Below are 23,365 nucleotides of genomic sequence, written 5' to 3'. Positions count from 1 at the left end.
CTAAAGGTGATTGATTGCTATGAATTACCTGGTCCATTTCCCATTGTAAAAGGAGGAAAGTTGGGTTTCCTGACATGTATTCTCTAATACAAACATTTTTGTGCATCTGCAGATGCAACCAGATCCCAAGAGCTTATATCACTCAGATCATGCCTTTGGAAATTTGGGTTAATTCTTCAAACTCAATAGGTTATAGGTAACATCAGAAGCTATGGTAACAGTCACCCAGGATTTGCTGTATGTCCTTCAAGTATGCACAAGACAGTGGATCACTTTGTGGACTCAGAACCTTACTGTGCATTTTCAATAGCCTGAAAGGCAACTGACCTCCAGAGAATCCATGGGGAGCCTAAGGTTATTCCACTGGAAAGATGGAACTAAAAGTTTCCAATGTATTCTGCTTTTAGGTTTCTTCTAGAAATTGACTTAAGAGGAATATAACTGAGTTGAAAGAGAATACACACAGACACACAAACATACAAATACATACAGAAAATACAGCTCCAATGTGGCAGAAAAGTCCAAATCACTTTAAAAAAATGGTGCTCTCTAATATTCTATGGGTATATAATACATGGACAACTGCTGACATTACATCTACCTTTTGGAATAATTTCATCTGGGCTACCTGCCATCCCAACGGAATATCCAGTGATCAAGTGAAGGAAAATAATAATAACTACAAAGTCCTTGAAAGCAGTCAGACCATCAGGATTGAAGTGATGTTCATCAAAATACAATTCTGCTCCTGATTGATCATGTATGAGAGACAACAACAAGACATTCAACAAGTGTGAGCATGTTGTGAAGTGTGATATTTTCAAACAGGTACAACAGAGAAATGCTTTAAAATTTCTACTGAAGCAGAGCCCAGAGCAATCTGGAATTAACTGTGGATGACCATGTCACTAGGTGACAGATCAGACTGGTATGCAGCTCTAAGAACAGAGTTGTTGTTCTTCAAAAAAAGCCCTTCAGGCTGATTACTGCCTAGAAAGTAGACTTGCAAACAGTGATGGACATTTCAGGTAGTAGCTACTACTAAAAAAATGACAATTTTCACATGAAAATATATGGGTGCCAAAAGTATTAGGAATCACAGAATTACAAAAATGTTGAACTGGACAAAACTATAAACATTGTCCAGTCCCCTCATTTTATGAAAGAGGAAACTGAATTCCAGAAAGGTGTGTCTGTCTTGCTCAATAGTCAGAAGCAACAGTTAGCACTTGACACCATGTCTGTGATGTCCATTATAGCCATAAACGCTACTCGTAATGCAGTTTAGAAGTATCATCTTTAACACAGAGGTGAAACCTCTTAAATGCGAAGGTGGGGGCTGGGGCAGAGTGCAAGGTATGAAATCAGCACACTCAGTCAAAAATTTCAAGGGACTGTTGACTCTGATGATGTCTTTGAATTTCTAATCCTGTTCTATGATTTTTAGTGCACAACAAAGGGATCTTTTGAACTTGAAGAAACCTCAGAAGTCAATTAGCCCAACCCTTTTATTTCAAGGAGTAAGAGCTCTTAAGCCGTCTTCACATAAATGACCCTCTTTGCTCTTTCTTTAAACACATTCAGTGATGCACATGGCAAGCTGAATGATTGAGGCTACTAGATCTTCTCCAGAATTTCCATGTCTACTCCTAGCAGTTAAGCTGTGCATTTATAGTGATCAGTTTCCTTGTTCCAAACCTGAATATGCTAGTTGTAGATGGTATTGGCTTATGCACTTTCAGGTACATGAGCCCACAGAATATGAGCGTGAAAAAAATAAAGTTGTTTATAAACTTAATATTTAATTCAACTTAAGTTGAATGTTTTGGATAGGTGTTATAAAAGCAAGCTGTTATCAGAACATTCTGTCAAGTTAGGTGTAAAAGGCTGAAAAAATGTTAAAATCTAGAAAAACACTGCACTCAAATAACTTCATAAGTGTCTTTAAGTTCTTGCTCCTTTAAAAAGAAAGAAAAAAGAAATTATTGATGATATATTATGAGTAGAGTTTATACAAGAGATAGTAGACAACTCAGATAAGATATGCAGAGACAAATCCTGAGCTCCACATCAAAAGATCAGTGGATTAATTATATTTATCTGTTTAAAGTATATTAGGGCATGTATAGTTCATTTCTAGTAATTCCCTGATTCGGTAAATTTTTTTCAGTCAACAGCCTAACTACAGGTCCTGATCATTTCAGGTACAAGAGTATTTGTTACCTAGCTAAGTTACATAGTTGAGATACAAGAATTTTTCACCACAATGCAAAAGAGATGATTTTGGCCTAAAACTTAAAAGAGTAGGGGTAGTGCTTTGGTCACTTCCACTATAATGAAGCTGGTCCTTCAGTTCATTAAATATCTCTTGAGGGCCTGCTTTGTGTTACTACCATGACAGGCATCTTGTGACATGATGTGAAAGGAATATGAAATTTGGACCAAGAACTGGGTTCAAAGCCTGTCTCTGCCACTTAGAAGCTGCGTGACCTTGAATTAGTTACTAACCATTTCTGAACATCAATTTCCTGATATGTAAAGAGAGGGACAATGATAATATCTACACCTCATTAAATTGCCTAGAAGATTAAATACACTAATCTTTTTAAAGAACATAGCAAAATATTTGATCTATAGTAGGTGCTCAATAAATATCAGTTTCTGCAAAATATATCATCTAGTTGCATCCTCATAACAGCAATGACAAGTAGGTCTATTAGCTGCACTTTATAATTATAATTTGGGGAGCCTGTATATAAACCAGGTCTGTCTAAAGCCTGTGCATTGTTCCACTACAGGATGCTGTCTCATTATGGTCTAATTTTGAGTAGGATTCCACTCCGAATGATTTATCCAGAATGAGCTGAAAGTGCACCAACAACAACTGAATAAATTGATGTAACCGCCAAGAATGAATTGGATAGGGTTTCTTAGTGGTATCCATCTATATGTTGGGGAATAGCTGCCAAATGCAATGGCTTAAATTTCATTAGTGTTCAAACTCAGCTACTTTGTCTTTCATCCAGCTTCCTGTTGGGTCCACTACTTTTATCGTGATTTTTTTATTTATTATATTTTATTATTTAAGTAGTAGGCATATAAAGCAATTGAATTAGAAGTTTAAAAGAAGGGGGTGGCAAGGGCACAGTCCTAGTTTTCATTTAGAATTCGTGATTGATTTTAGAGAACTACTGCTGCAGGATTTGAGGAAGCATTAAAAGTCTGGCGTCGACAGTCAAGGTACCACTGTTCTCACTGTCATTACTGTTCTGCCCTTTGCAATCTGAAGATCATTGTCATTGCTGGAGAGGATAGACGCAGAATAGGAACTGAACAATGATGCCCTTTTCTTTCAACATTTACCTTTAAGGATGCTTCCAAGCAATGAGACTATCAGCTGTTTGTTCTAATTCTTACTTCAAAAAGTTGCATTTAAATGACTTGTCCTTATCAAACATTTTAGCATTTTCCAGCCTTAGCTCAGGTTACACTAGTTTTTCTATCATTATTCTTATGTTTGTACCACAAATGTACCCTTTTTCCCATTTTTCTCACATTTCTTTAGTTTCTGAGATGAAATTATCTAATTTAGAGCAAAGCAAATTTAAAACTTGCCAGATTATTTGCTTTTAATTCTTTAGGTTTCCAATACAAGTATTCTGTGCTTTGTGTCAACCTATCCATTCTCTCCCATCATTTTCCTTCAACCCAACCTCTATACCAGTGAGTCCTCTTCAAATGTAATCCATTCTCACATTTTAATTTTTGCCTTATAAAAGTCTATTCTGGGATAGGCGGACTGGTGAGCTGTATGTTTTAGTTACTCCTCCAGGAAAGTAGGTAGAAAGCCAGCAACTGCATGGACTGGACACCACAGAGCAATCTGTCTTTGGGCATACTTCATACAACACTCATGAAAACGTGGAACTACTGAGATCAGCGAAATCTGTAAGTTTTTGCGGCCAGGGGACCCGCGCCCCTCCCTGCCAGGCTCAGTCCCGTGGGAGGAGGGGCTGTCAGCTCCGGGAAGGAGAAGGGAGAACTGCAGTGGCTGCTCTTATCGGAAACTCATTCTACTGAACCAGACTCCAACCATAGATAGACTGAGACCAGACACCAGAGAATCTGAGAGCAGCCAGCCCAGCAGAGAGGAGACAGGCATAGAAAAAAAAAAAACAACACGAAAAACTCCAAAATAAAAGCAGAGGATTTTTGGAGTTCTGGTGAACACAGAAAGGGGAAGGGCGGAGCTCAGGCCCTAAGGCGCATATGCAAATCCCAAAGAAAAGATCTCTCTGCCCTGTGGACCTTTCCCTAATGGCCCTGGTTGCTTTGTCTCTTAGCATTTCAATAACCCATTAGATCTCTGAGGAGGACCCTTTTTTTTTTTTTTTTTTTTTTAATCCTTTTTTCTTTTTCTAAAACAATTACTCTAAGAAGCCCAATACAGAAAGCTTCAAAGACTTTCAATTTGGGCACGTCAAGTCAAGAGCAGAACTAAGAGAGCTCTGAGACAAAAGGCAATAATTCAGTGGCTGAGAAAATTCACTAAACCCCACAACTTCCCAAGAAAAGGGGGGTGTCTGCTCACAGCCACCATCCTGGTGGACAGGAAACACTCCTGCCCATCACCAGCCCCATAGCCCAGAGCTGCCCCAGACAACCCAGTGTGATGGAAGTGCTTCAAATAACAGGCACACACCACAAAACTGGGCGTGGACATTAGCCTTCCCTGCAACCTCAGCTGATTGTCCCAGAGTTGGGAAGGTGGAGCAGTGTGAATTAACAAAGCCCCATTCAGCCATCATTTGAGCAGACTGGGAGCCTCCCTACACAGCCCAGCAGCCCAGAACTGCCCTGGGGGGACGGCACTCACCTGTGACATAGCACAGTCATCCCTCAACAGAGGACCCGGGGTGCACGGCCTGGAAGAGGGGCCCACTTGTAAGTCTCAGGAGCCATACGCCAATACCAAGGACTTGTGGGTCAGTGGCAGAGACAAACTGTGGCAGGACTGAACTGAAGGATTAGACTATTGCAGCAGCTTTAAAACTCTAGGATCACCAGGGAGATTTGATTGTTAGGGCCACCCCCCCTCCCCGACTGCCCAGAAACACGCCCCATATACAGGGCAGGCAACACCAACTACACACGCAAGCTTGGTACACCAATTGGACCCCACAAGACTCACTCCCCCACTCACCAAAAAGGCTAAGCAGGGGAGAACTGGCTTGTGGAGAACAGGTGGCTCGTGGACGCCACCCGCTGGTTAGTTAGAGAAAGTGTACTCCACGAAGCTGTAGATCTGATAAATTAGAGATAAGGACTTCAATAGGTCTACAAACCCTAAAAGAACCCTATCAAGTTCAGCAAATGCCACGAGGCCAAAAACAACAGAAAATTATAAAGCATATGAAAAAACCAGACGATATGGATAACCCAAGCCCAAGCACCCAAATCAAAAAACCAGAAGAGACACAGCACCTAGAGCAGCTACTCAAAGAACTAAAGATGAACAATGAGACCATAGTACGGGAGATAAAGAAAATCAAGAAGACTCTAGAAGAGCATAAAGAAGACATTGCAAAACTAAATAAAAAAATGGATGATCTTATGGAAATTAAAGGAACTGTTGACCAAATTAAAAAGATTCTGGACACTCATAGTACAAGACTAGAGGAAGTTGAACAACGAATCAGTGACCTGGAAGATGACAGAATGGAAAATGAAAGCATAAAAGAAAGAATGGGGAAAAAAATTGAAAAAATAGAAATGGACCTCAGGGATATGATAGATAATATGAAACGTCCAAATATAAGACTCATTGGTGTCCCAGAAGGGGAAGAAAAGGGTAAAGGTCTAGGAAGAGTATTCAAAGAAATTGTTGGGGAAAACTTCCCAAATCTTCTAAACAACATAAATACACAAATCATAAATGCTCAGTGAACCCCAAATAGAATAAATCCAAATAAACCCACTCTGAGACATATACTGATCACACTGTCAAACACAGAAGAGAAGGAGCAAGTTCTGAAAGCAGCAAGAGAAAAGCAATTCACCACATACAAAGGAAACAGCATAAGACTAAGTAGTGACTACTCAGCAGCCACCATGGAGGCGAGAAGGCAGTGGCACGATATATTTAAAATTCTGAGTGAGAAAAATTTCCAGCCAAGAATACTTTATCCAGCAAAGCTCTCCTTCAAATTTGAGGGAGAGCTTAAATTTTTCACAGACAAACAAATGCTGAGAGAATTTGCTAACAAGAGACCTGCCCTACTGGAGATACTAAAGGGAGCCCTACAGACAGAGAAACAAAGACAGGACAGAGAGACTTGGAGAAAGGTTCAGTACTAAAGAGGTTCGGTATGGGTACAATAAAGGATATTAATAGAGAGAGGGGAAAAATATGGCAAACATAAACCAAAGGATAAGATGGCTGATTCAAGAAATGCCTTCACGGTTATAACGTTGAATGTAAATGGATTAAACTCCCCAATTAAAAGATATAGATTCGCAGAATGGATCAAAAAAAATGAACCATCAATATGTTGCATACAAGAGACTCATCTTAGACACAGGGACACAAAGAAACTGAAAGTGAAAGGATGGAAAAAAATATTTCATGCAAGCTACAGCCAAAAGAAAGCAGGTGTAGCAATATTAATCTCAGATAAAATAGACTTCAAATGCAGGGATGTTTTGAGAGACAAAGAAGGCCACTACATACTAATAAAAGGGGCAATTCAACAAGAAGAAATAACAATCGTAAATGTCTATGCACCCAATCAAGGTGCCACAAAATACATGAGAGAAACACTGGCAAAACTAAAGGAAGCAATTGATGTTTCCACAATAATTGTGGGAGACTTCAACACATCACTCTCTCCTATAGATAGATCAACCAGACAGAAGACCAATAAGGAAATTGAAAACCTAAACAATCTGATAAATGAATTAGATTTAACAGACATATACAGAACATTACATCCCAAATCACCAGGATACACATACTTTTCTAGTGCTCATGGAACTTTCTCCAGAATAGATCATATGCTGGGACATAAAACAAGCCTCAATAAATTTAAAAAGATCGAAATTATTCAAAGCACATTCTCTGACCACAATGGAATACAATTAGAAGTCAATAACCATCAGAGACTTAGAAAATTCACAAATACCTGGAGGTTAAACAACACACTCCTAAACAATCAGTGGGTTAAAGAAGAAATAGCAAGAGAAATTGCTAAATATAGAGAGACGAATGAAAATGAGAATACAACATACCAAAACCTATGGGATGCAGCAAAAGCAGTGCTAAGGGGGAAATTTATAGCACTAAACGCATATATTAAAAAGGAAGAAAGAGCCAAAATCAAAGAACTAATGGATCAACTGAAGAAGCTAGAAAATGAACAGCAAACCAATCCTAAACCAAGTAGAAGAAAAGAAATAACAAGGATTAAAGCAGAAATAAATGACATAGAGAACAAAAAAAACAATAGAGAGGATAAATATCACCAAAAGTTGGTTCTTTGAGAAGATCAACAAGATTGACAAGCCCCTAGCTAGACTGACAAAATCAAAAAGAGAGAAGACCCATATAAACAAAATAATGAATGAAAAAGGTGACATAACTGCAGATCCTGAAGAAATTAAAAAAATTATAAGAGGATATTATCAACAACTGTATGGCAACAAACTGGACAATGTAGAAGAAATGGACAATTTCCTGGAAACATATGAACAACCTAGACTGACCAGAGAAGAAATAGAAGACCTCAACCAACCCATCACAAGCAAAGAGATCCAATCAGTCATCAAAAATCTTCCCACAAATAAATCCCCAGGGCCAGATGGCTTCACAGGGGAATTCTACCAAACTTTCCAGAAAGAACTGACACCAATCTTACTCAAACTCTTTCAAAACATTGAAGAAAAGGGAACACTACCTAACTCATTTTATGAAGCTAACATCAATCTAATACCAAAACCAGGCAAAGATGCTACAAAAAAGGAAAACTACCAGCCAATCTCCCTAATGAATATAGATGCAAAAATCCTCAACAAAATACTTGCAAATCGAATCCAAAGACACATTAAACAAATCATACACCATGACCAAGTGGGGTTCATTCCAGGCATGCAAGGATGGTTCAACATAAGAAAAACAATCAATGTATTACAACACATTAAAAACTCGAAAGGGAAAAATCAATTGATCATCTCAATAGATGCTGAAAAAGCATTTGACAAAATCCAACATCCCTTTTTGATAAAAACACTTCAAAAGGTAGGAATTGAAGGAAACTTCCTCAACATGATAAAGAGCATATATGAAAAACCCACAGCCAGCATAGTACTCAATGGTGAGAGACTGAAAGCCTTCCCTCTAAGATCAGGAACAAGACAAGGATGCCCGCTATCACCACTGTTATTCAACATTGTGCTGGAAGTGCTAGCCAGGGCAATCCGGCAAGACAAAGAAATAAAAGGCATCCAAATTGGAAAAGAAGAAGTAAAACTGTCATTGTTTGCAGACGATATGATCTTATATCTAGAAAACCCTGAGAAATCGACGATACAGCTACTAGATCTAATAAACAAATTTAGCAAAGTAGGGGGATACAAGATTAATGCACATAAGTCAGTAATGTTTCTATATGCTAGAAATGAACAAACTGAAGAGACACTCAAGAAAAAGATACCATTTTCAATAGCAACTAAAAAAATCAAGTACCTAGGAATAAACTTAACCAAAGATGTAAAAGACCTATACAAAGAAAACTACATAACTCTACTAAAAGAAATAGAAGGGGACCTTAAAAGATGGAAAAATATTCCATGTTCATGGATAGGAAGGCTAAATGTCATTAAGATGTCAATTCTACCCAAACTCATCTACAGATTCAATGCAATCCCAATCAAAATTCCAACAACCTACTTTGCAGACTTGGAAAAGCTAGTTATCAAATTTATTTGGAAAGGGAAGATGCCTCGAATTGCTAAAGACACTCTAAAAAAGAAAAACGAAGTGGGAGGACTTACACTCCCTGACTTTGAAGCTTATTATAAAGCCACAGTTGCCAAAACAGCATGGTACTGGCACAAAGATAGACATATAGATCAATGGAATAGAATTGAGAATTCAGAGATAGACCCTCAGATCTATGGCCGACTGATCTTTGATAAGGCCCCCAAAGTCACTGAACTGAGTCATAATGGTCTTTTCAACAAATGGGGCTGGGAGAGTTGGATATCCATATCCAAAAGAATGAAAGAGGACCCCTACCTCACCCCCTACACAAAAATTAACTCAAAATGGACCAAAGATCTCAATATAAAAGAAAGTACCATAAAACTCCTAGAAGATAATGTAGGAAAACATCTTCAAGACCTTGTATTAGGCGGCCACTTCCTAGACTTTACACCCAAAGCACAAGCAACAAAAGAGAAAATAGATAAATGGGAACTCCTCAAGCTTAGAAGTTTCTGCACCTCAAAGGAATTTCTCAAAAAGGTAAAGAGGCAGCCAACTCAATGGGAAAAAATTTTTGGAAACCATGTATCTGACAAAAGACTGATATCTTGCATATACAAAGAAATCCTACAACTCAATGACAATAGTACAGCCAGCGCAATTATAAAATGGGCAAAAGATATGAAAAGACAGTTCTCTGAAGAGGAAATACAAATGGCCAAGAAACACATGAAAAAATGTTCAGCTTCACTAGCTATTAGAGAGATGCAAATTAAAACCACAATGAGATACCATCTAACACCGGTTAGAATGGCTGCCATTAAACAAACAGGAAACTACAAATGCTGGAGGGGATGTGGAGAAATTGGAACTCTTATTCATTGTTGGTGGGACTGTATAATGGTTCAGCCACTCTGGAAGTCAGTCTGGCAGTTCCTTAGAAAACTAGATATAGAGCTACCATTCGATCCAGCGATTGCACTTCTCGGTATATACCCGGAAGATCGGAAAGCAGTGACACGAACAGATATCTGCACGCCAGTGTTCATAGCAGCATTATTCACAATTGCCAAGAGATGGAAACAACCCAAATGTCCTTCAACAGATGAGTGGATAAATAAAATGTGGTATATACACACGATGGAATACTACGCGGCAGTAAGAAGGAACGATCTCGTGAAACATATGACAACATGGATGAACCTTGAAGACATAATGCTGAGTGAAATAAGCCAGGCACAAAAAGAGAAATATTATATGCTACCACTAATGTGAACTTTCAAAAATGTAAAACAAATGGTTTATAATGTAGAATGTAGGGGAACTAGCAGTAGAGAGCAATCAAGAAGGGGGAACAATATTCCAAGAAGAACAGATAAGCTATTTAACGTTCTGGGGATGCCCAGAAATGACTATGGTCTGTTAATTTCTGATGGATATAGTAGGAACAAGTTCACAGAAAGGTTGCTATATTATGTAACTTTCTTGGGGTAAAGTAGGAACATGGTGGAAGTTAAGCAGTTATCTTAGGTTAGTTGTCTTTTTCTTACTCCCTTGTTATGGTCTCTTTGAAATGTTCTTTTATTGTATGTTTGTTTTCTTTTTAACTTTTTTTTTCATACAGTTGAGTTAAAAAAGAAGGGAAAGTTAAAAAAAAAAAAGAAATAAAAACAAGGAAAAAAAAATGATGTAGTGCCCCCTTGAGGAGCCTGTGGAGAATGCAGGGGTATTCGCCTACCCCACCTCCATGGTTGCTAACATGACCACAGACATAGGGGACTGGTGGTTTGATGGGTTGAGCCCTCTACCATAAGTTTTACCCTTGGGAATACAGTTGCTGCAAAGGAGAGGCTAGGCCTCCCTATATTTGTGCCTAAGAGTCTCCTCCTAAATGCCTCTTTGTTGCTCAGATGTGGCCCTCTCTCTCTGGCTAAGCCAACTTGAAAGGTGAAATCACTGCCCTCCCCCCTACGTGGGATCAGACACCCAGGGGAGGGAATCTCCCTGGCAACGTGGAATATGACTCCCGGGGAGGAATATAGACCCAGCATCGTGGGATGGAGAACATCTTCTTGACCAAAAGGGGGATGTGAAAGGAAATGAAATAAGCTTCAGTGGCAGAGAGATTCCAAAACGAGCCGAGAGGTCACTCTGGTGGGCACTCTTACGCACACTTTAGACAACCCTTTTTAGGTTCTAAAGAATTGGGGTAGCTGGTGGTGGATACCTGAAACTATCAAACTACAACCCAGAACCCATGAATCTCGAAGACAGTTGTATAAAAGTGTAGCTTATGACGGGTGACAATGGGATTGGGAAAGCCATAAGGACCACACTCCACTTTGTCTAGTTTATGGATGGATGAGTAGAAAAATAGGGGAAGGAAACAAACAGACAAAGGTACCCAGTGTTCTTTTTCACTTCAATTGCTCTTTTTCACTCTAATTATTATTCTTGTTATTTTTGTGTGTGTGCTAATGAAGGTGTCAGGGATTGATTTAGGTGATGAATGTACAACTATGTAATGGTACTTAAACAATCGAAAGTACGATTTGTTTTGTATGACTGCGTGGTATGTGAATATATCTCAATAAAATGATGATTAAAAAAAAAAAAGTAACCACAAAAAAAAAAAAAAAGTAACCACAAAAAAAAAAAAAAGTCTATTCTATGACTTAAGATCCAGGAAAACCCCAAACCTAGAATTATCTTCTTCTAACCCTGGAATTATTTTTCCTGGTTTTGTCTTCTCTACTGCATTTATTATGGCATTGATTATAATTTACTATATATTATATTTGCAAATTCCTTGGAGGCACCTTTGTAACCTCTCTCTCAAAAACCATTTAAATTTTAATGATTTTCAAGATGTGCCATCAATCACTGTTTAAATGAAGCAAATAAGCCAAAATATAAATTCAATATAATATGCCAGATTTTACTGTGTGAAAGACATTTTACATCCAACTGACTCACACCTCTGAGATGTATCTCCCTTGTGAGAAAATCAGCTAAGCCCCCCTTGGAGACAAGCCTCTTCTTTCTCTGCTGTACTCTAGTGTTTAAGTCTTTCTTTAAGCAGCAGTTCCAGGAAGAGAGATGAAGCACCATTCCATTCAAATGGCCATTCAAGCAACCACCGGTTTTGAAGGGCTTCTCTGTTTCAGGCATTGTCAATGGCATTGGGAGATCCCGTAAACATCTTCATTTCACAAATGGTATAATTAAGGATTAATGTGGTTAGCAACTTGCACAAAGTCACTAAAAGCAGAACAGGGATATGAACCAAAGTTCATCTCCAAAGTCTGTACTCTTCCACTACGAAGACCATCTCTGACAATCACTCCCTACCGCTGAGACAGCGGTGACTTTTGATAAAACTGGTGGGAATAATTTGCTTTCCTGATTTATGCCATGCCTTATTCCAGAAAGGACTTAAGGCAGGCGTAAAACACCATCATGCTCTCTGTTATAGTGCAAAAGAATGGGTTTTGGATTGTATAGTCCCAGTTTAAATCCCAGGACTCCAACTCGACAGTTGGGGGAAACCCATTTCCTCATAATAAAAGGGGATAACACTGCTTAACAACTAGTGCTGTTGTGAGAAGTACAGAAAGCAACATGTAAAGCTTCTGGCACAGTAGCTGGTGCAAAGTAGGGATCATAAATGTTAGTTCCTTTTCATTCAACCCTGTTCTTTGACCCTGACTCACCCCTTTTTAGGTGATAGCTGTCCCCTTTGAAGGCAGAGTAGCTCTATTTACTCCACACTGATAATGTTACCTTCCAGTTCAATTGTTATTCCCCACACGTGTGAGCAATTGTAATTCCCACTCCAACTTTTAGGAAAGGTGTTCAGTGACCATATCCTTCTTGCTGCATAGCATGGAACCATACAATCTGCTTGGGATCAACCTTGAGTACTGATCTTTATAGGGTTTATTACAGCTTCTTGATGTATACTGAGCTGCAGATAATTAATTGACATTACTTGATAAGACTACTGAATTTGAACATTTAAGGCAACTTTACACAACATGTATGCATCTGCAACATCAACATCATTCATTTGCTCACAGAACATTTATTGAGCACCCACTATTTGCCAGGTTCCATGCCATGAACATGTGAGGGTAAGGAATGAGCATAAGGCAGGAAAGGTTCTTGCTTTCTAGAAACTGCCACTCTTGACCTAGAGAAAGGAGAGTGTGAATGGGGGGGGGGAGGAGATAAATATGTAAATCAGTTCTTGTAACTTAGGGTGATACGTGCTATATTAAATTATATTCTAAGTTCTAGAAGAGGAAAGAGAATGCTTCACACATTTATAACACTCAATTCTTATCTTCCATCTCAAGATTTTATTGATGACAAGGGCAAATATAATGTGTATATTAAGAAAATATTATCTCTGTGATTAATACCTAAAACAGTAAAAATTTTGTGTGAAAGAGTATCACTGAAATAAAAAAAAAAATTCAGACCTCTCCACCTTCTAAGAACAGTGAAAAGGGAGAGAAATTGGGGCATTCAGTACATTTAACTTTGCTAAATGATCTAAACATTACAAAAAAGCACGGGGATTTTTCATTCAATAAAGAAAGCAAGTCATACCAGCAGACAAGCAAACCTAAGACGAACTAACAATATTTGGCTATTGTTTAATTTCTGCAATTATTGTTTAATAATAGTCATATGTAAATTCAGCTTCCCGTTTTTTTTCTCCTTTCAATTTTTGGTTCTCATTTATTACTCTAGATGATCATAGCAGTTATTCACCAGCAGGAGTGAAGGTAGCTGCATGAAAAGAATTAGAGTAAAGACTCCTTCAAAGAAGAATGTTCATCATATATACTTCTCAGACTAAGAAACTTTACAGTTAGAATGCTGCCACAAGTTTTGGCTTAGCAATCACAACTAGAGAATTAACTGGGAGTTTCTGAAATGCATCAGAGGAAATTATTCCACCTCATTGATGATGAAGAAAACATCATGGAAGGTTAAGTAATTAGTCAATGCTAAACCAATATGTTATTGGTACAATGACAGCCACTTGTGAATAAACTTTCAAAAAGGGAAGACAGAACACAAGAAAAGCATACCGTGATTAAGACAAAGCACCAAGGGGGAAAAGGAAACAGACACGGGTTCAAACAAGCTCTCAGCAAATGGTTTGCTACAGCACTTCCTTCAAGCTCTCATCTTGATGTTCTCTCTTCATCAGGAGTCTAGATTATAATTGACTTTTGCTCAGAGCAGCAGTATGACATAGTTCAAATGAAGACTCTGATGCCACTCAAAGAGGATGACAAGAAAACCTTGTTACAAATACTCATTTACTTGTTAACAGAGTTTTTCTATACAATTTTTATGTTGCCCTCTAGGATTCATTTTCATTTACTTCCTTCTAAGTTTCCATATCTTTTATGATAGACTTCTCATTCCAGTTGCCCTGAAACAGAAAGAGCCTGGGGTTTCCCGACTTTGGTGCTTTTAAGATATGCTTTATTCTCTGATTTTGAACAAAAGTTAAAGGAAAAGATAACACATGAGTATAGGGAGACCTGAAGCTTGACAGAGAATCCCCCTCCTTCCAGATAGAGAGAATACCCCTTCCTCATTACGAATAAAAGCCCAGAATCCACTGGCTGACATCAGTCCCTGAAACCTGAGACTTCTGCAAGTCATCAGAGTACACAAGAACCCTATAGTGTCTGCAAGGATTAAAACTACTTATAGCCAATACTAACCTATTTTTCTGGTCTTCCCTTTGTTCTAACACAATACACAGGACAGCTAAACGCAGCGCTAAATATATCATAACACAAAAATATCACAAATGAAACTAGATGAAGGTGTTAGAAATTCTGCCAGTATATGCCTTCATATATACTTTTAGTGAAGAGGTAGAAATCCCTAAGGTTTTGGCAATATGTCATTTTTTTTTGATCAATATTAATCATTTACTTAAGCAATCGGGAATCCTTGGTAGAGATTCTAAGCTTAATAAAAGGGGGTTTCTTAAATTCAGTAAAGTTCTGATACCCATTAACTAGAACTCAGCTTTATACCCGCCCCATCTTATTTGTGGGAGGGTAAGGCTAGTGAGGCACTTATTCTGGGAAAAGGATGAAATGACAAGGGGTTGAGGATGAGATATTAGCAAAATGCTCTCAAATTCTGAGTAGTTGATCCATAGTATAAATTTGTAACAATGTATGAATTCTTCCCTCTGAAATTCGATGGTGGCTTTCTGCCATGTTCAAGCTTGCTTTATAAGGCAGTTGACAATGTGTTGAAAAGAGGTTTGCTGAGTTATTTGTGTCCTCGCCTCTTTTCCCACACTACCAGCAAGTAAGTTCCTTAAGGGTGGAGATAGCATTGGCACTTAAATACAAGTTGAATGGACTTGAATTTATAGTTTTGTTTTTAAGAAAACTGTATTTTGAGCTCTAAGCAACCAAAATTCTGGGAAACTATATTCAGGTAAATTGATTATTATTTGAAAGTATTAACCATCTTCAACTGGATACCTTTTTAAATCAAACATGTCTTTGGGATTCTTGAATGAATTATCCACTTTTTTTTTTTTTTACTTTTAAATTTTTTGAAATTATACAATGAACTCATAACCTAGTTATTACTGAAGGTTAAATTGCATTGGACTTCTCCCTTCAAGGGCCGAAACAAAGAACTGCTAGACCCCGTCATAATAATTCTTGTGAACAGTCCTCTAAAATACAAGGAGTGTTAATACAGTAATTCACGGTGGAGCTCTGCAATCTTTAATGTAATAAAATACAACCAAAAACTCATATGACTGGAAGAATATTGCTGTCTAGTGTTGAAATGGATCATTTAAAAAATTGGAACTAAGTGCTGAACAGGGAAATCCACATAAAAATGGCAGCAGTAAAGGGAAAAAGCAGCTTTCATAAAGAATGTCAACATTTCCTTTCATATGGATGCTTCTGCTAAAATATGTTAATCTGATTACTTTGATTTACTGATTTTGCTTAATATTTACAAAAGGCCAATCATGTAGAATTTTACATCTCCTAGTAGACATTCCATGGATTTTTAGTATAATCCAAGGTCTCTTCTCTCCCTTTTCCCTGCCTCCCAAAAGTAAAAAAGCAAAACAAAACACCATACTGATGGTTGCGGCCAAGGACCCAGAAAGATATGAATGTTATAAAAATGAGACAGGGCAGTAATATACTACCTCTGTAAAGTGCAACTAGAGCCTGAAAAGGTGGTAATTAATCTTATTTTACACATGGAAAACATATACATGCCTGAAGTGTATGCAACCGATCCATAGTTTTAGGATTTCTAGGTATTTCACAGTATTATTTTTGAATTAAGGCACTTCATCAGGCAGTTGCAGTGTTTCACCCAGATAAAATAGGCACATGAAGTCTCTGCTGTGTTTGCGTAAAGATGGTGAAGACCAAGTTGCCTCTTAACAAATGAAATGGGAAACTTTTAAACTCAGATTTTTGCATTATTCACTCATTCTGGTAATAGTTATTAACCTTCTAAAAATAGCTGGGCTTCTCCTGAGCAACTAGTTTGTTTTTCATGGACATTAGATTCTGTTGCTGATTGCATTTCCCTTTTTGCATAGACTGCTAGAAAGCTCTGAGACAAATCTGACAAGCACATAAGACCTCATTTAATAAAACATTTAATACAATGAATTTTTTATTTTATGTGCTTTTCTAAGCTATAGAATATAGACTACTAGGCTCCTAATTTTTAAGGGTATAGATTGAAGCCAAAAGACCACACGTTTCCAAAATAGAGAATTAACTAGCCTCAATTCCTGGCAAGAAAGCTGTTTTTCTATAAATTCCAATCACATCATATGGTTTGGCACAAAATGAACTATCTATATGCATGAAGCTAATTGCTTAATAGCCCTACTAACATATGCTTTCTTAAAATATATATTTATACACACATACATACAATATATGTAGTTGGTGGAATCCTTGCTTAAAGGTCTCTGGGGTCTTACCAGGAAGTTGTAAGCAAACCAAGAAACTTGCACACAAAATTATTCATTTATTCTATCCTTTGAGTCAAAGACAATACTATTCATCTTGGAAAGCTATCTGGCTATTCTTTTCTTTAAGAGCAGTTTCTTCAGGTGAAGATATATGAAATGTGTTAAGTTTTTCCTAAAGGATACCAAGGCTATAACTGCTGATGCTTAGAAGTCTTTATCTGAAACATCATCATGGAGGAAGGTTGTCTGCTCTAAAGTGATTTTTACAAGTTGAATATAGGTAGTGTCCTACCGTACATACAACCAGGAAGCGATTATAAACATATAAATGCATTCCTATAAATAATAAGACTCCCAATACTATTAAGTATTTAAAAAACAATTTCTCTTCTTGACAGAAAGATGTAAAAAAGTTTAATTCTCTTGTTTTAAAAATCTCTGTCTTGGAAGCTCAATCATAAATCAAGATTAAATATCTTGGTTACAGAAAAATTGTCTCCTTCACAGTCTCATGAGGAAGGCAATGCAAATTGTATCACGGAAGTGATACTGTGTCTTCATCATTTCTGTATCACAAATACCTGGCACAGTGCCTGGAAATTAATATAAATTCAATAAATAAATGAATGAAATGATCAAAGACTGTTAGAGGCAGAACGCATTTTAAAGGTATTTCTCAAGAAGTTGAGGCCCCAGTTGGTTTACCTGCCACTTATTTTAACTTCTGACTAAGAAAAACAGTAAGGATTAGAACCCACATTTCTTGACTCCTAGGCAATAGTTTTTCATGTCACTACGCTATCTTACGATATAATTCAAGGATGACAGGTTACCAAGCTTTTATTTGGAGAGTCCTTGTATCATGTAAAAAGAATGAAGTAATTCATTTACAACACAAAGCAAAATGGCTGAATATAAACAATTCTGGGGGAAGAAGCACCTCTCCTAGGAGAACAGGACAATGCTCAGTGGATGGCTGGAGGAGAGTGGGATGTATTATGAAAGAGAAAAAAATACACACATTGCTCAAAATGAGGACACGAGGAACTGGAAAAAAGAAAGGATTTCTTATTGTACAAACTTTTCCATATTTTTTTCGATTTCCTTTATGAGCATTTCCATGTACTTGAAAATTATTCAAAAACTACACTTAATGTCTGTATTCCATTGTATCACTCCTTTTTTCTTCAGCAATTCTAGCCAAATCTCTTACCATTCATCATTGAAAAATCCATCCTGTCTACAGTATAGGGATTTTCTTTCGTATCTTTGGTTCAGAGAAATACTAATGTTAACTTCATGTTTATCTGTTCCATTCCATTGATATATCTAAAGGTTCTAGCTACAATAGTACTATACTATTTTAAATCTTGTTGATAGTTACTTGTCTTCTTGTATGTTTTCTTAGTTAAGCTTTGTAATTCCTTCCACACAGTAGTCTTGTGCAATTCTTATTAAAGATATTACTAGATATTTATAACTGGGGTTATTACCATGAATTTAATTTTCATCTTTCTCTGCTTCCAAATCAAGGTATCATAGATTGATGGAAATTTTAAAATATATTATTTATTTTGCATCCTGCCATTTTAATTACCTCTCTTTTTAGTTCAAGCAGCTTTTCAGTTGATTAATATGGGTTTTTCCATGTTAGAATGTGCTCAATATAAATATATGTCCCTTTATGGTAGGGACCTGAAAATGTATTAGAAAAAGTCATAGATTCAGCCCATTCCAATTATTCCAACTTTTCATATTCTTCTGAAATAAGGTGATTGAATCTTGAGAAATTTTAGTTATGTTTGAGATCTAAATTGTATGTCTGAGATTTTAATTTTGTTACATGAAAATGATAATTTGGCCTCTTTTTTTCCTACTACATCTTATATCAATTCATTGCTTTACTGAATTTTCTAGAACTTCCAGAATTATGTTAACTTGTAGTCCTATTGGTGGGGAGTATCTCTATTGTTCTCTAGGTACATTTGAAAGGCCCTTATCAAACATGAACAATGACTATTACTGTATTAATAGATCTCTAATGGTAATTGGAAGACCAAGAATGGTGGTTATATAGCAGAACTTCCATGTTAATGCACGGAGTTTATCAAATGGAAGACTTCCCTTTCTTTTTCTTTTTTTTTTTTAATTTTCTCTGTAACTTTTTAATCCACTGAAAATAATTCACAATTCAATACTTGCAGGCAGCTTCTTTGTTACTTTCTTTGGTCTCTACATCTTTAGGCAAAAATGGGTTGATCTTTAGTAACAAACCTTCACTTGTTGAACTACCAAGGAAAGCGCATACCTCAAAGTGTCCCAGTCTCAGTGGTCGATGCTTACAAACATCATTAATAATCGCTTGTGGATTGGCAGCTATCCGGTCACTTGACATACCCAGGGTTGGTATTTTGGTTTTGAGAATGTTCTCCCTTTCTTTGTCTACCTTAATTTCTTGTCCAGTTTTAAATAATTCAAGCATTTCAGGGATGTCATGGCCAATGGAATTTTGAAGAAGCTTTGGAATTTTTTTTTTTCCAGTTTCTTCTTTAATGGATTAAGTTCAGGCATTATTTCTGGGGCAGTTTACATAAAAGTCTGCATGAATTTCATCAGCCAAAATCTGCTAAATTTGCTCCTGCCAACGCAGCTCCATTTTCTTCTGCCATTTTAATCTCTGATGCATTCCCTATAAATACAGCAACTTTATTGATTTCTGAAGAGAATGGGTATGGAAAATTAAGAACATTGGCAAATGGTTCCACTTTTTTTCTTCTTTTCCAATGCCACATCGTGTCAAATCAAGAAAAACACCTTGCTTTGGATTAGTCAAGTCCAGAATTCCTTAAGTTAAGTGAATAGCTTTCTCCACCTCGTATATCTGCCTTGGATATAAGTGTTTTAAATAGACATCATCCTCAGGCTCCCTTTCTATATAGGGGTATGACTTTATTTTTTTCTATAACATCCTTTTTTTCATCTGATGCTTTTTCTTTGGGGCCTTTTTTTTTGTTTTCTTTGCAGGTTTTGTAACAGCAGCAAAATGTCTGTTGGGCACGTGAATGTGTAGAGAACAAGGAGAGAGATGTCTGATAAACCATCTTGAAAAGACTATGCTTCTGATAAGGTATCAAGACTACTGAGGGATCGTACAGCCCCTGCCATGTTGGCTACAATGAATTGTGTTGATGAAATTGGTCTTACACTTCAACTGGGAAGAATAAAGCAAAGGGAGACTTCCCTTTTTTGAGTAATTCTTAGGGTAAGCAACACTTCTTTGTTTCCCCCCAAAAATTGCTGGATTTATTGGAACGTTCAAAACAAGCTTCCACGTTAGAATTCATTCAACATAAATACATTTCCACTTAGCGTAGAAGCCTGCAACTGTATTAGAAAAAGCTGCATTATTTCAGCCTGTTCCACTGACCCAACTTATGTTCTTCTGGGACAGTGTGACCTAGCCCTGAGCAATCACTGGGTATGTGTTAGCTCTGAAACAGTTTCAGAATATCATTTAGAGCTCAATGAATTTTATTGACATTAGTATCTTTTTAAAGGATCTTTCTCTAAGACCACATGATACCATCCAATCTAATATAATTTCTAAATAAGCTTTCATTCACAGACTAATCCAGTTTAGCAATTATTATTATTTTTTAAACAAAAGAGAGGAGACAAAAACAAGCAGCACAAAGAAATAATTTATTTCCTCTTGGCTTTAACAAAGTCAATGTCCTGATAGGGAGAATGGTGCTAATATACCTGAGCATTCAGTGAGAAAGATGGAAAATCACTTATCATGCTCAAATAAAAAGACTGCTTCAGGGGAAAAAGGAATCTGGAAAAATCTTTTGTGGCTACATAGCTCTGCTGGGTAATTCTTTCTCACATTTGTGGGCAAATAAAGTGCTATTTTCCTCCCATTTTTCCATTATGGGAATAAAACGGAAACATTAAGAATTTTTTTTTTTTAAAAATATACATATCTCTGATTTTCTGTAGGTATATTGTAAACAGCATCTCATGCATTTCCAATGTATAAGTATTTAATTCAGATGCCTTCTCATCTTCTAAAATTCATTTGAGCAAATTGTGTTCTTTTCTATCAAAGGTTTCGTTAAGATTCACAAATAGAACAATATAAAATCATTAAAACAAGGCAAGGTAGTCTTTTTCAATCCCATTGTGGAACAATATATAAAAAAAGCAAATCATTTCTAATCATTTCTAGGGTGTCACTATACTCCATTTGACCTATGTTAAATATTCTCATTACAATTACTTCAAACGAATACAAAATCTCAATTTAATCCCAACCCTAGGGAAATGAAACAAACCAGCTCTGAGATGAAAGACCCAAGCTACTTAGTTATTTGAATGTACTGCATGTTCTCAACATGTATCATAAGCGAACCACATTTTAATAACTCAAATCATTGAACATTCAAAACAATATCAAGCTACCAAGTAAATGTCATAAACCTGATAACGCAGAAGAAATAAAGAGAAACATGCATAGTTTAGCTATTGAATTTATGATGGAGTACCACATTCATGTCAATATCTTTTAAAACTCTTCGCTTTCTCTTAGTAACATAACTAGTTTTATTAATTAATTAGTAGGAGATCATTTACAATAAAATCTAAGGCTAAGCTTTTTGATAATCTATTATCACAATTTTTGTTAATGTCAGCCACCACTTAGTACTTTAAAAATTCTACTTTTGCATTAATTATCTGAATCTTGAGTAGTCTTTTGAAGGAAATCTTATGTTATGTTTTTAAAAAGTAGGCCTGATGTCAATTAACATTTCCTTGACAAGGCGTAACAATATTGTACATCTAAATTTTATTTATTTTCCCTTTCATTGTTGGCGATTCCCTAAGCTTGAAAACATATTTTTCTTCTCTCTGATTTTACATTTGGCAAACATCAATCTTTCCTGTACTTCAATTTAAGTACCATAGTTGACAGGCTACTTTTGTTCAAGAACTACAGCTTAAACACTGTCGTAGTATACTAAAATTTATTTCTTTATTCACGGCCATGATCAACTGCCATCATCCTCTCCAGAAATCAAGTGGATGGCTTGGAAAAATTTTATTTTTTCTGATAAATTTGATTGACTGAAAGTCCAAATGACTCTGGACTAAATTTTAAAATTCATTGTGAGCACTCAATTATTTTCCCCTTTAAGAGAATTACATCTTTAAAGAAGGTTAGTTAGATAAGTAATCCAATGCTCTTAAAATATTTCTAAGAAAATTTGCTTACAAACAGGCCTTGCTTATCTAAAACACAATTTTAATACATTTAATTTGTCTTTTTAAAATGTAGGGCTATTTGAAATTCTTGTACCACAAATTAAAATTTGAGGTTTAGCCTCTCTATCTTATCCAGGACTGTACAATCCCTTTTTTGGTTGTACCCCAAACTTTGGATAAGAACCTTCATGAAAAAAACCTCCAGCAAAATATAGTAAAAAACGTCACTCATTCACTGTAAATGTAACCAAACAGCTCAGTTCTAAAACTTTTTTTTACTTTCCATCGGTAGAGAGATAAAACAAAATTTCTCCATATATACGAAACTTAAAATAAAAAGGGAGAAATATAGTCTTAAACAACATCAAGAGTGATACTAACAACACAAAAACAAAACAAAGGCAGTGTGGGATGCAAGGCAGTATGCCAGACTCTGGGAATTCATGATGTCAGTCATGAATGACAGTAACTTGATAAATTTATAACTAAGTGTAAAAAGTTTCAGTTTTAACACCTTTTCACATTAACAAATTTGCAAATAATAATAAAAAAAAAAAACAAAAACTCTTGGACAATGTGTCCTGATTTTTAATATGGAAAAAATGGTCACTACTCATAAAGAATTTACATTACTTTATAAATAAAATAGAAAACAACTTGGAAATACTATCTAGAGCCCCTTGAAGTATTTAATGACTTATTAGGCCTTCAGTAATAGGGTTTGATAGCATTTAAAAAAGAATGTCAACAGAGGCTTTGGAATGGCTAAATCTATCATTTTTAACCTTGCATTTGCAAAAATATGGCATGACTATAGGCTTTCAGTAAACACTTAAACAATGAAAAAGTATATATAATAAAAAGTGAAGTTCTCTTTCACACTGCATTTTATTTATTTCTACTAAGTGCTAATATGATTTTGAATTGATGCCAAACTTTTGGGAGGCCAATGCATTAACGATAATACAGCAGCAGTAACCCCACCTTTCAAATTAAGAAAATAAAATAGAATTAGAACCTGAATCACATCATTATGTCCTTATGTCCACAGTTATGTTATAACATAATTTTAGGCAATTTATTGAGGGCAGAAACTTATGCAATGG

General features: G+C 36.4%; 2 pseudogenes; both read right to left on the bottom strand.

The window, feature by feature from the left end:
• The window catches only part of LOC119532195, a 184,678-nt pseudogene that overhangs the window by 49,627 nt on the left and 111,686 nt on the right, over positions 1-23,365 (bottom strand).
• LOC119532833 lies at positions 19,186-20,365 on the bottom strand (annotated as a pseudogene).

The sequence above is a fragment of the Choloepus didactylus genome, chromosome 4 (genome assembly GCF_015220235.1).
Source record: "Choloepus didactylus isolate mChoDid1 chromosome 4, mChoDid1.pri, whole genome shotgun sequence".
Lineage (NCBI taxonomy): Eukaryota > Metazoa > Chordata > Mammalia > Pilosa > Megalonychidae > Choloepus > Choloepus didactylus.
The sequence above is the reverse complement of the archived record's forward strand: the minus strand, read 5'-3'. Positions and strand labels throughout refer to the sequence as shown.